General features: G+C 36.6%; 1 pseudogene; it reads right to left on the bottom strand.

Moving 5' to 3' along the window:
• Positions 1-6,430: 6,430 nt before the first annotated feature.
• LOC124081338 (thyroid receptor-interacting protein 11-like) lies at positions 6,431-12,059 on the bottom strand (annotated as a pseudogene).
• Positions 12,060-13,036: the final 977 nt, after the last annotated feature.

Below are 13,036 nucleotides of genomic sequence, written 5' to 3'. Positions count from 1 at the left end.
GTTAAACATTGCATTTAAGACAGATGAGTCTGTAGCAACACCCCCACCCTCACACATACTCACTCAGAGAAGCATACCACCATCTGTATTAGTCATTTTGTAACTTCATATTTTAAAGTTTGTTTGTAATGTTTTCCTAAGCTATGCCAGTAGGAACTGCATAATTTTTGACTGCCCAGTGAAGACTTTCCGTAATTATTTCAAACTAATTGATCCAAGGGATGTATTTCTTCTATAGATTTTTATAGTTTTACAGTTAAGTTTTCTGCATCGGCACAACAAGGAATCCCAAGAATCTGACAAGGATCTCAAATATCAGAACAATTTGTTGGCACCAGCAAAGGGTAATGTTTGTGGTATGGTTTAGATATTGGGTGTCCCCAAAAGACTATGTGTGAGACAGTGCAAGAAAGTTTAAAGGTAAAATGAATGGGGAAATGAATTTAACCTACTCAATATATTCATCCTCTGACAGGGATTAACTGGGTGTAACTGCGGACAGGTAGGATGTGGCTGGAGAAGGAGGGTTCCTGGGCATGTGCCTTTGTGAATGGTACCATTCGCTAATGATCATCTATCAACTAACTTTTTTTTTAATCATTAACTTCAATTTAAAATATGAAAAAAAAAGGAAAAATAACCTTTGAACTGAAAACCTGAGTGTTGAAGAATAGCAGAGATGAAGAAGTGATTTAAGAAATGTGAGAAAATACTGAAGAAAACTGGACAGATTGACTGGGGCAAGGTGGGAAGAATGAGTCCAGTTATATTTCAGGCCCATAGAATACCACAAGCAAAAGTGAATGAATTGCAAAGAGAGCTAAGCTAAGCAGGAGAAAGTTAAGAGCAACACATGGACTCACTGTTATAATTTAGCACACCTGACGTGCATGCACCACTAGAATATCACAGTGGGTCCTTGAGCCTTAACACAGGTACAGGCAGATGCGTTAGTGGGCTCTTTCTCTTGCTTCTCCCACCCCTTCAAGAGCTTTAAAATAAATCCACATACTATCAACCAAAAGGACACTATTGTCATTGGGGTAGAAAGAAATTTCCCTACAAAATGCTACTATTTGTATTTTTCTGGTTATATATAAAATAATGCTAGTGCAAGTAAATGTGTTTACAGTTTAATAAGAAACTCATTGTTTTCTTCATTCATAAACAACCAAAAACTTAAGTATTCAATTTAAAACACAACCTACATGTAACTGTTTAGAAACATTAAATTTTGAAATAGTCACATCAATAAAATAGAATGTTTTCAGTGACTATCAAGATATTCGTAATAAACAAATTCTCCATTGATGATCCAACAATGGTCAATTCTTTTTTTAGTTCAGCTCAATTTTTTAACAAAGATTGTATCAGATAACTTAAAAGGCATTTTTTAAAAAATACATGATCAAGTGCCAGACACAAGGATAGCAGAAAATATTCTCAGGGAATATGGATGTGTCAAAATAAAAATTAGATAGTCTGATGGTAATTCAGTGAAAAGCACCCAATAGAAACTTCTTTAAACGCTCATGGAAACCGAGAATTTGAGTGGTTTCTTTTTTATTTTGGAGAGAGCGAGAGCATGGTAATGAAACTACTACTCAAAGTCTTTCATTTACATTTGGTGACAAAATAATTGGTACATTAATGAAAATTTTAAAAGAAAGCAAGAGTTTGAACTCAAAGCATTCTTTTCCTCCTTAAACTATTTTCACTTAATGTTAAGATTTTCCTCTTCTAAGAAGTCAAATGAGGAGCGAGTGCAGCTGTTTTTTCTTTGAACATGGGAACAGCTTTTACAGTAGTTATAAGTTTGATTATATCCAGAGACAGACTCTCCCAAGGGAACATTTATCAACCAAGTCAGCATCAAGTACAAATATTCACAAACAGTTGTTGAAAAAGTTGTTTATCAATAATAGCGAATGACATCTGCTCTGCCTCTTACAATAGGGGGAAGAAAGGTAGAAGGTTTTAAGTCTCATTTCTTTCCCTCTGTGCTTTCTTGATTTGTCTCTTGGGCTTGTTTATAATGGCTAATCAAGAGAGAAATGGGAAAGAGAGAGTGCATTGATCACATTGGAAATGGTGACAAGAGGAAGAAAAGAGGTCAATAGGATCAGAGGGAGGTAAAGAAAAGGAGACAGAAATGGTATTAGTATTAGCATATGTATGATATCATGTATCAATAATTATAATTAATATGCAATATTAGTACGTCATGTTATATAATATTATGTATAATAATTATAGATAATAGCATATATAGATGTGATAATTTATATTACAGTATTGGTCACATTGCTTAGAGTCTGGGAAAATTTGTCATGAACAAAGAGAGAACATGCAGGGAAACGTCTTTATATGCAGGAGTTTGAAAAGCCGGAAAGAGGAGTCTGAAATTTGTTTTGTAGATACAACCTACTTTGACAATTTCTCCATAGGTTTAGCTTCTCACTTATTTTGCCTGCTGAACTTCCATTTCTCTGGCTGGGAAAACCTGCAGGAACTGTCCTCAGATTAAGGTTATTTGATCAGCCTTTCTCTAGAGGCTTTTGCCTCTTCCAAAGTAGCCCTGAGCCCTCTCCCCCCTTCTCTATTTGATGTCCCTGGATATGGGCTGAATTCTGTCCCTCTAAAATTCATGTTGAGATTCCCAACTTCTAGCAACTCAGAATGTGGCTGTATTTAGAAATGGGATCCTAAAAAATTAAAGTGAGCCAGAATCCAGTATGACTGGTGTCCTTTTAAGAAGCAGTGACTAGGATACAGACATGCAAAGAGGAAAGACTATGCGGAGACACCAGAAGGCAGCCACATACAAAGCAAGAAGAGAAACCCAGGATAAACCAGCCTGCCCACACCTTGACTTGGGCTCACAGCCTCCAGGACTGGGAGAATAAAATTCTGTTTAAGCAACCCACCCCTGGTAATTTGTTATGGCAGTCCTAGCAAGCTCACCCCCCAACTTAAAGTCTACTTATGTTTACTCCATCTTTTTCAGTTTCAACCTCTCTTTTTCTCTCAACTGCTCAAAACAACCAAGGTTCACTACACCAATGCTTCTCACAATAGGTCCACAGACTTCCCATCTCTGAACTCAATGAGGGCTAGTCACCAAGATAAGACAGTGATTCTCAACCACGAAATGATTCCATATTTTATAATCCTTTCTACCCTGTCCCCAACTAACATTTAATGGGTTTTGGGGATATTCCCACTAGTGGCCGCCAGGTGACCATGTTGGTGCCCTCATCCATAGACCAAATTCCAACATACACACTGTGTGCACTCATCAGATGTGTGTTCAGAGATACCTACTGATGCCCAGACATGTCTGGGGCATCTGATAGCAATGGCACTTTTCACGAGGCAAAATGTGCCTTCATAAAACAAAAAATCTAGTGAGCTAAGCTCTGAGATTTGCTTAAGAGTCATTAAGACCAAAGGATTTCATTTCCCAATAAATTTGAACAACTTAACTATCTGCTTTTGTGGCTAAAATAGACAAGTTTAATCCAAAGGAAGTTCAGATAAGAAAACACTGGCAATAGACCACAACCTCACAATATTCTCCAGTTCTGAATATTTCAGCCCGAAATATTCTTCAATAACCACTTTTGCTCTGCTCTGGTTCCTGCAAACTAATGTTGATTAAATACATTTTCTGCATATGTGAATAAGATTTTTCAAGATGTTTATGAATTCAAAGACTTTACTGGGAACTAAAAGCCCTAGCCCTAGACACTCCACTTGTAGGGCTCATAAATCAAATGACTGAACATTTCCCACATCTTCCAGATGTAGCTACAAATATTTTCAGTTGATACAATAGCAAAAATGAGAAAGGGACTTTAGGATATTCACATCCATGTTTTAAATGCCATCATTAAATATATTGGGAACATGAGTATGGAGTATGTTTAAAACTAGACTTGAGTATCTCCTATTCTCAATTGCTTCTTGTGTCATGTAATTTGAAGCCATAATTGTCTTGGGTTAATTATTTAAGAACAAAGTAGTTGTAGAACAAGGAAAATTTTATTTTCAGCAACATTTTAAAATCTGTTAATCTATATTTATACAAGTAAGATGCCATATAAATTATTTCCAATCGTATTCTATTGCTTGTCTCAATTTTCAAAAGAATAGTATTTTCTTTTTTGGATATTAAAATAGTTACATTATTACAAAGATAATTAACTTGATGAATAGGGTAAAACTTTCACATAAGAACTAAAGGAAGGAATAAAGACTATTTAGCCAATACACATTAAGTTTCATCATGTGATTATGGAAATTCCGATTTGTTTATAATTCTGGAAATGCTCTGTGTGAATCCGGTTCACAAACTTTGCATAGACCAACTTTTTACAGTATTTCACCAATACAAACTTTAAAATAGTATATATTTTAGCTATGACTTTCAAATGTGAATTGTTATTCACTACCATGTATTAGTTCTGTTACTAGAATTTACTCAAAACAAATTCAATTAAGCATTGAGTTAGGACCTTTTATAATGGACTTATAAAAAATTAAAGACTCTTCTTGTTCAATTCTAAACAGCGGGTGCTGGTGCAAGGAAGTGATTTCACTGATGTTTAGCATGCAGGTGTGTCTCACGGCTGTGGTGGTAATGGTCACATCAACCTATGGGCAGGATGAAGTCTCAGAGAACCACATATGCAGAGTCGCAGGGAACTGTTGACCTCTCAGGGCAAATTTAAAGCCATAATTGTCTTGGGTTAAATAATTTTCAGCCTTTTTATACAAAGTCTTCTAAAGATGATTAATGTTTACTTCAGGTCCCATTTTCGGCACTACATTAAAAAGCCAAAACTAGTACTTTCTTTTCTTTTCTGATTGCTTGAGATTTAAAAGGTAAATCCCATGTCCCTATCCTAAAAGAGCTTGAAAATCAAATAAATAAAAAGTTGAAACTGAGAAAAAATTAAAAGAAAGAAAAGTAAAAGCTGATATATATGTAGCTAGTAGGTATCTTGTCTTCTCTTTTTTATTTTTGTAAATTAAGATCAAAGGTAAATCAAAAGTTTCTAGCTTAAGTTAGACGAAATCAGAGAAGAGACAAAAGTAGATCATGTAGCAAATATTTCTGACACCTGTAATTTCTTGAACCATTAAGAACATTTTTATCAAAATTAATTTTATTAAAATTTGTAGTAAATTATGTTAATGTGAATAATTTGATTTATATTAAATTCTATGTAAATTAAACTAATATTATTAAATTGTATTAAATTCATCTAGATGAAATTTAATAAATTTTAAATATATATTAGATCATAATTTAATGTAAATTAACTTTATTGAATTAATAATATTAATTAAAAAATTGAAATTAAATAATATTGTTTAAAAATAAATTTAAATTAAATCAATTTATATTGAATTATCATTTAATTTATATTAAATTTTATTTAAATTAATTTTAATAAAAATGTTCTTAATGGCTCAAGAAATTACAGGTGTCAGAGAAGTGTTTCTTATATAATCGGCTTTTTCTCTTCTCTGACTTCTCCTAACTTCAGCTAAAAACTTTTATCTTTTACCTTAATTTACAAAAATGAAAAAGGGTTTTCCAAGTATTTCATCTTTTAAAATTTTATATTTTATTTTTCTTCCCCGATGTTTTTTGATCAAATGGTTTTAAAAATGTGTTTGTAAGCATTATTTTAGAGCCCAGAAAAGTACATAGATAAACAGTCCCGATATTTAATGATATATCCTTGCAAATTAACTTTTCCATTGAAAATGGTGTGTGTGATTCTACGTTCGGTTTGACTTATCAAAATTGTCTTCTTTCTAGACATTAACATCTAGAAAGGTGAATTAACGTAAAGTGATTTTTTTACAGAAATGAAAATAAGTAAAATGGATAGGTGTCATAGTATTTGCATTAAAAGAATCTTAGAATTTATCCACAAAACTTCATGTTCAGGCCTTCCCACTGTCATTTTCTTTTAGTAGTTGTACAAGGTTTTCTTTTATAAACTCAAGAATTCACAACTTTGGGCAACATATTTTGTTTTTATAGACTCTGAATTCTAAGCTATATAGATCTTTTTCATATGAGTTGGATTTTTCTTCCTTTCTGTTAATCAAATGTATCATTTTTATCTTAATAAAATTAAATTTAACAAATACAAGCATAAAACAAAGAGGTTGGAGCTAATGGTTCACTACTGCTGCACTGTACAGTTGCTCACAAAGTACATTAGAATTGATTATTGTTGATGATTACCTCATAACATCAAAACAAAATTTTATAAACAAAAAGTGCTAAAGCAAACAAAACAAAATAAATTTTTAAGCGCTACAGCAAAAAAGAGAGAGAGAGAGAGAGAAAGGGAAGACAAAATACCTAGTAGCTATATATACATCAGCTTTTTTCTTTCTCTTTTTGTCTGCAAATACATGACACTTTTTTCCAAAAAGCCACTCTCAAAAAGTACAAAGAGTTGTGGCTTCTTTAAAGTGCTACATCATCTCTGGCTTGAGAATCACCTATGGCTTTAAAAGGTCCTTTAGTACAACCCTGGCAGAATGGCCTGGGGACACTGGCAGTGGTGTAAAGGTGGGCATGACATCTGCGAAGGGTTTCAACAGAAGATGTCCAGGTCCACTAGGTCCCAGTCCAGCTAGGTGAATAAGTGGCTCTGAATTCTGCTGCATCTTTACAACTTCCTGACACCTTTGCACCTTGCTTTCTTCTTCTTGGTGAATCTAGAGTTCCATGGCACAAGCAGAAAGTTTGGGTGGTGGAACAGCTGGATGAGATTCCGTTTCCAGAAATTTAACAAAAAGTTCTGAAAAAGAACTCTTCCGCACAGATTGCTGACTTGGTATCAAAGGTGTGTTGGGGACAGATTTGGATCCTCCTCCACGCCAACCAGGCATCCACTTGATAACACCACGGTAATCTTCATTCAACAACTGCTCCATTTCCTCCTTTTGAATGTCCAGGATCCTTCCGATTAACTGTAGCACTTCACGATGCTTACTTTTTGGTGTGCGGAAATGACCGATAAAAGGTTTCTCAGGAGGCCTTTGTCCACTTTTCCTTCTGTGCTGCTTGTCATGTTCATCAATTTCTTTTGTGTATCGTCCAGCATTTCTTGCAGGAGCTCACTTTGTTTTGTAAGTTCTCCAGTCTGTTATTCCTTGAGATCTAATTGTCTCGTAAATCTGGGTGCTGAATTCAACACAACATGTGCTTCATCCAAATGTTCCTGTGGTAATAATAATACTTCTCCTTTGACTTTTTCCTTCCATTCAGCTATATATATTTTTTTTCTTTCTCGAATTCAGCAGAACACATAGCTTTTTCTTCTTGTTGGAAATGCTCTCGGACCGTTTGCAGGTTAGTTAATGACAGGGCAGACTGCTTTCCTCCTTCCTGAGAGAGCAAAAACTGCAGTGCCTTCTCATCTCTCTATTGGGAGAGGATCCTCAACTGTTCCTGTGGGGACTCTATCTGCACATTGGTTTGATGACTTGTAGTCGAAGATGAAATTAGCTTTTTCTCCAACAGGGTGACTTTCTTTTACAGTTCAATCTCCCTTTTTTCCATAGCCAAAATTTACCGGGTATAAGAATCTTCTGATTCTGAAAGATGGCTGCGTAGTCTCTCTAGCTCCTGGTGTAAGCATAATTCTTTGTCATGTAAGTGTTGAACCTCGTGCTGTAGGGTACTGTTTTCCATCTATTTTTGCTTCAGACACAAGATGACTTGATCTGTCTCTTGCTGAATCATAATTGTCTTCTCCTGCATTGATTCAACTGCATTTACAAGATGATTGAACTCCCCAGAATTGTCCTGTTCTTTTTCTTGTAACATTTGCTCAAAGGCAAGAGCTTCCTCCTTCATAGACTCCAACTGCAAGTCTTTTTCTCACAGCATCACAGAGAACTTCATGTTTGTCTCTTGTAATGCTTGATATTCCATTTCCTTTTCTTTAGATGTTTCTATTATTTTTTCATTTTCCACTTTTAGTTTAGAAATGTCCATTTCTAAAATTAATATTCTCTCCTTGAGGTTTTTGGCTGATTGCCTCAATAGTTCGTTTTCATTCACTTTGTTGGTAAAGTCTTCATTTGAAGAAAGTAACTGATCACTTTTGGCTTTGATTAAGAGGTCTTGTTAAGTAAATTCTGTAAAATACCTTGTTTTGCTTTTCGCTGTTTAATTTCTGAATCCGTTTGTTCATGTTCTTTCTGCTCTATCTTCGACAAAGCAGCAATTGAATCAGACAACCTGTGGTTGTTTTCCTGAAGAGTCTCTGTTGTGACATCTTTTTCTTGTGATTTTCTCAGCTCTTCGACCTCTGCTGACTGGGAGGTAAGTGATGAAGCAGACAAGAGCTGGGGTGAAATACTATCAAGTTTTCCTACAGGAAGGTCCTTGGTGTTGCACAGCTGCCCTAAGCACTGCTGAACCTGGCCTAATTTGGTTTCATTCAGCTCATAACTTTGGATGAGGCCGGTGTAGTCTGCTTCTAATTTAAAACTATTTTCAGTGTCAACCAAAACTTGGGCTTCAAATTGAAGAAGCTCGTCCTGATGTTTGGCTGATTCATGATGCATATTTTGAACCGTTGTCATTAACTGTTCTTTCCACTCCACCATTTTTTTAACTTGCTGTTTTAATTGATTACATTCCTCTAGGAGCTCCTCGAACTGATGGCTATTAACACCTCCCATCTCATTACCAGTGCCGAAAGTTTGTAAAATTTCCAATAAAGTCTGACATTTCTGACTTAGCGCATCTAGTTCAATGTCTTTTTCTCTAATGATACAAGATAAATTCTGCAGAGTTTCTCTAAACATATCTTGATCCCTACTTAAGAATTGGGTGGACAATTTTCTATTTTCTTCTTGAAGCTGGATGAGGGCTGCTTCTTTCACAGCAACCAGGTCCTTCATCTTGTGATGTTCTGATTTTAAACGGCTGTTTTCCTTCACCTTCTCATTCAAAATGGCTAATACTTGTTCTCTTTCCATAGTGAAGGTCTGCAGTTGCTGCTGAAGGTAAGCGACATCCTGGATGTATGAAACTGGAGACATTGTAGCCTGAAGAGCTTGTATCTACACATCTTTCTGCTGGATAATTTGAGTTTACCAACTTCATCTTTGGACAGCTGATGAATCTGTTTGGTTAAAGATATATTCTTTTCATTTAGAAGCTTAATCTCAAGTTCTAGTTCTTTGATTCCTTTCACTAACGTCTCATTTTCAGATTTCAGTAAGTTGTGTTTTTCACCTCCATTTTCTATATTAAGGCTTTCTTTAACTTTTGCTTCTTGAAAAATATCACAATTCTCTGTTTGAGTGTCGTGTCTGTCTCCATGCAACTGGGCAAATTTTATTTGTTCAATGGTTTTCTGCAAATTCTTAATTTCCTCATCTTTTTCTAAAAATAACCTGGTATGAGCAGCATTCATCTGCTCATATTAGTATTTAAATTCATTCATTTCCTCCTTCTGCTCCTGTAAAGACTGAAGTAGTTGCATTTTACCCTGTCTTTGATCTTCAATTATCTTCTGATGATGTTTAATTTCCTCTTCCAGATGATTATTAACAATATTCAGTTGAGGTACCTCAGATTCTAGTTCTGTAATACTATAGAGGGTTTTAGCTCTATTCTGCTGTTCCCTAAGTCTTTTCAATTCTTCTTGCAGATGATTTTCTTCTTCTTTCATGGATCCAATCCTTTTGTCTTTTTCTTCTATGGTTTGCCTTAACATTTCATTTTCTCTTAAGACCCGAAAACACTTATCTAAATCCTTTTGGAGTTCTAAACTTTGTTCTTTGAGTTTGTCAATAAAAACTTCTTTCTCACTTATAAGTTGTATCAATTGCTCCTAAACAAGATGCCAAAAGTTCCTTAGTTCCTTTTTGATCAGCAGCCATTTGCTCAATATTCTTTTTGAGGCTTGCTATTTCAAAATCTTTCTCTTTATTGAGTTGTTTCAATTTCTTGATTACAAGGTCTCCTTTATTTTGTTGTTTGGAAAGCTCATCTTTCATCAAAATTATGTGTTTTGTAGCTTCCTGGTTCTGATTGTCCAATTCTTCTGACTCAGCTATTAGCATTTTCTTTTCATTAATACTTTGATTCAGTTCTTGCTCCTTCGACTCCAAGTTAAGTTTTAAGTCATGGAATTTTACATTCAGATTCATGTCTGTTGAAGCTGTACTTTTAATTACTTCATATTCACAGCTCAATTTTGATAGTGATATCTGAAGTTCTTCATTGTCTTGACTCAATAATGACTTCTCTTTTTCTAAAGCTTAAACACGCACATGAAGTTTCAGATTGTCTTCAGCAAGACAGTTATCCTGGTTTAAACCGTTCAGTCTCATTATTTCATTTTCAGCATTGGACAGGGCTTGTTGCAGCCTGAGCACTTCTTCCACCGATGAACTCTGTGGAAGAGTTTTTCCCCTTTTCGGCCATAGTATCACTCTGCTCCATCACAAAAGGCTGCAATTTACTACATTCCAGTTGCAAGTTTTCACACTGCTCAATTATTTGTCCCTTTTCCACACTGAGCTGCTCTTGTTCTCTGTTGGAGACATTTCTGTCATTTTCTGCTGAAGATAATTTTTTATTGATATCTTTTATTTTATCCTCAAGTACTTCTATCTTTTTTGTCCACTCAACTTTTTCAGTTTGTAGAACCTGAATAGTTTTTTGCATCTCACAGGCTATAACCCCTGAGTCACCTTGTTGTGACTGATTTTCAAGTTCTTCAATTCGTTCTTCATAGTCACATAATTCCTCTCCATGCCGGCAACTTACCTCTGCCAGTTTCTCTTGATGTGCCTTCTGCAAAACTGACATTTCATGTTGGTGATTATTTATGTCCTGACTTTGGTTTTGTTCAAGTACCTTATTTCGGAGTTTGCAGATTTCACTTGGATCAGAATTATGTGTTTCTTGTGCTTCAATAATATGCTTCCAGTGGCCGACTTCACATTCAAGTCTCAAAACTTCAGTTAACAAGCTGTTTATTTCTTGTTGTGATGAAATGACATCACTAAAGTCCATGTCATCATCAGGAAAACATGAAAACTGATGACTGATTCCACAGCCGAATGGAGTTGGTTCAGTGGTTATTGATATACCACCAGCTCCCGAATGTACTGATTGAGCAGGTGACTGCAGTCTCCACAGGTGATCCTCTAGTACCATCTGTCTTGCTTTAGGTTGGCTGGCTTCTATCCCTCTCTGTTGCAGTTGATGTCGGTAACATGCAGATGGATGCTTTATGGGAAGCTCTGATGCTTCTTCATGCTTTTCTTCCAGATCAGTACAGTACTTTGTAAGTCTTCCATCCTTTGATATGAATGTAGATTGGGGAGCTTCAATTTCCTTTCTCCCACAATGAGGTAAACCTGCTTCTACCTCTTCTAAATCCTCCAGAAATGCGTCCCTGGCGAAGCTGGAGATATGGCCGGTGAGGGAAGCCAAGCTGTCCCCCACCTGACCCAAGGAGTGGCCCAAGTCAGAGCCTAGGCCTCCAAACCAGGACAACATCGCCACTATCAGTGAGCCATCAGACCCGCTTTGAAAACCACTACTATCACCATCCACCTCTCTCCACCAAATGTCCACAAGCATTGCTGGGGGTCAATTATGACGTGAGCACTCAGAATTCTGCGCACTGCAAGGCTCTTGCCAACCTTCGCCTTCTGCCAGGTAATGCAGAAGCCTGGCCTGGGCTTTCACCAGGGACTCGCCACCCACCAGTGGCGCAGACTCCCCCAAGGGGCCTCTGCTCCTTCCCTCACTTTTCGCTGTCCCTCTTGGGTGACTCCTCCCTCAGCGTTAGTGATGTGCCCCAGCAAGTCAGGCTGCTCCTGCCACCTTGACATGACTGCCCTAACACCCTAGGATTGTCAATATTCATGAAGAAGTCTTTTAGAGTACTGTGACCTGCAAAGCACCACTGAAATTATGGTTTCCTACAAATGATTCAATTTAGTGTCATAAAGAAATTGTTATTTATCATTCTGACTAAAGTTATGAATTCATTCCATGACCTTAACATCCCTAACATTGAAAATCTGTCTTCTGTATGCTAACTGACTCTCATGGCTGTTATCAGTATACTGTGACTCCTTTTGGTCTTGAATAACTTGATCCGGTTTTTTTTTTCATACTTAGTAATAGCTTTCAAAGCAAGTTCTATACCCCAAATGGGTTTAATGCTTTAATGGTATTATGCCCAGACATTAATCAAGATAGCTAAGGCAATTTATAGATTATAGTAATTAAAAACTTGCATCTTTGTGGGTAAAAAGGTAAATACAACTAATATTATCTCAACATTTTGTTCCTGAAATGCATTTTTCATAGTATCATTTTAGTAAACTTTTTTTTTTTTAAAGGGATCATCTCATTTGCATCTACAAAAAAACTTCAATGTTTGGAGGAATTTCCAGATTGATGATCAAAAGAAAATCAAAGGAAGGGTATTCCCAGCCCAGCTGCTTCTATGGACAGAAATAGGCTCTATACCTCAAGCTAAAGTGAAATATGTCAAAGAAAGTTTATGTTGATGAACAGATAAATTCATATAAATATGTTTCTCATCTTTGAAAGGCAGGGTGACAGAGGAGGTCTAGGGTTCCAGAAAACTGCTGACAACCCACAAGCCAAAGAAACAAGTTGGTGTCTGCCGCAGTCTGGCTGGGCACAATTCAGGAGCCACTTGTCAAAAGAAACGAACTTTATTTTTAGAACACACATGCCACACCACACAGCTCTTCAGGAAAAACCCTCAAAGCCCAACTGCCACCACCAGCTTCCCACAAGCCTCTCAACCTCCCCCCACTCCTCCTGCTCTTGAGGCGGATTGGCTGGGTCCCTTGGGCAGAGCCAAAAAAAGTCCCCCAATGGGCAGCTCTGTGGTCTGAAAGGGCGGGAAAACAGCCCAATGAGCATCACCGCAGAGGAGCCAATCAGTTGGCAGCTAGAAGTTTGCTGGGGCCCCTTGGCTGTGGC

This window comes from Marmota monax, unplaced genomic scaffold (assembly GCF_021218885.2).
Source record: "Marmota monax isolate L192 unplaced genomic scaffold, Marmota_monax_Labrador192_F-V1.1 WCK01_AAM20220418_F8-fsc00159, whole genome shotgun sequence".
NCBI classification, from domain to species: Eukaryota; Metazoa; Chordata; class Mammalia; order Rodentia; family Sciuridae; genus Marmota; species Marmota monax.
Note: the sequence above shows the minus strand (reverse complement) of the source record. Positions and strands in the feature narration are given on the sequence as shown.